Below are 955 nucleotides of genomic sequence, written 5' to 3'. Positions count from 1 at the left end.
CTTTGATTTATTGCTCAATCTCTAATAGCACCCGAGATATCACCAGATATATATTGGATTTTTCCCTGACCCGGACAGTCCGGCCCAATGAGACGGTGATTTTCTCGGGCCCTGGTGGTCCGAAGTCGATCCCGCTGCACAGATTCATGCGCCAGGGCCCCCTGCAGATAATTCACTTTGGTTTAGTGCGCTATCTGTAAGAGCACCCGAGATATCACCAGATATATATTGAATTTTTCCCTGACCCAGGGGGTCCTGCCCCATGTGTCTGTGGTTTTCTCTGCCCCTGGTGGTCCGAGGTCGATCCCGCTGCGCAGGATCATGCTCCAGGGCCTTCTACCGACAATGCACTTTGACTTATTGCGCTATCTGTAATAGCACCCGAGATATCACCAGATATATATTGGATTTTTCCCTGACCCTGAAAGTCCGGCCCCATGAGACGGTGATTTTCTCGGCCCCAGGTGGTCCGAGGTCGTTCCCGCTGCACAGATTCATGCGCGAGGGCCTCCTGCAGACAAAGCACTTTGATTTATTGCGCTATCTGTAATAGCACCCGAGATATCACCAGATCTATATTGGATTTTTCCCTGACCCTGAGTGTCCGGCCCCATGAGACGGTGGTTTTCTCGGCCCCTGGTGATCCGAGGTCGTTCCCGCTGCATAGATTCATGCACCAGGGCCCCCTGCAGATAATTCACTTTGATTTATTGCGCTATCTCTTATAGCACCCGAGATATCACCAGATATATATTGGATTTTTCCCTGACCCTGACAGTCCGGCCCCATGAGACGGTGATTTTCTCGGCCCCTGGTGCTCCGATGTCGATCCCGCTGCACAGATTCATGCGCCAGGGCCTCCTGCAGACAATGCACTTTGGTTATTTGCGCTATCTCTAATAGCACCCGAGATATCACCAGATATATATTGGATTTTTCTCCGACCCTGACAGTC

Source organism: Nomia melanderi, unplaced genomic scaffold (genome assembly GCF_051020985.1).
Source record: "Nomia melanderi isolate GNS246 unplaced genomic scaffold, iyNomMela1 scaffold0014, whole genome shotgun sequence".
Classification (NCBI taxonomy): domain Eukaryota; kingdom Metazoa; phylum Arthropoda; class Insecta; order Hymenoptera; family Halictidae; genus Nomia; species Nomia melanderi.
Note: the sequence above shows the minus strand (reverse complement) of the source record.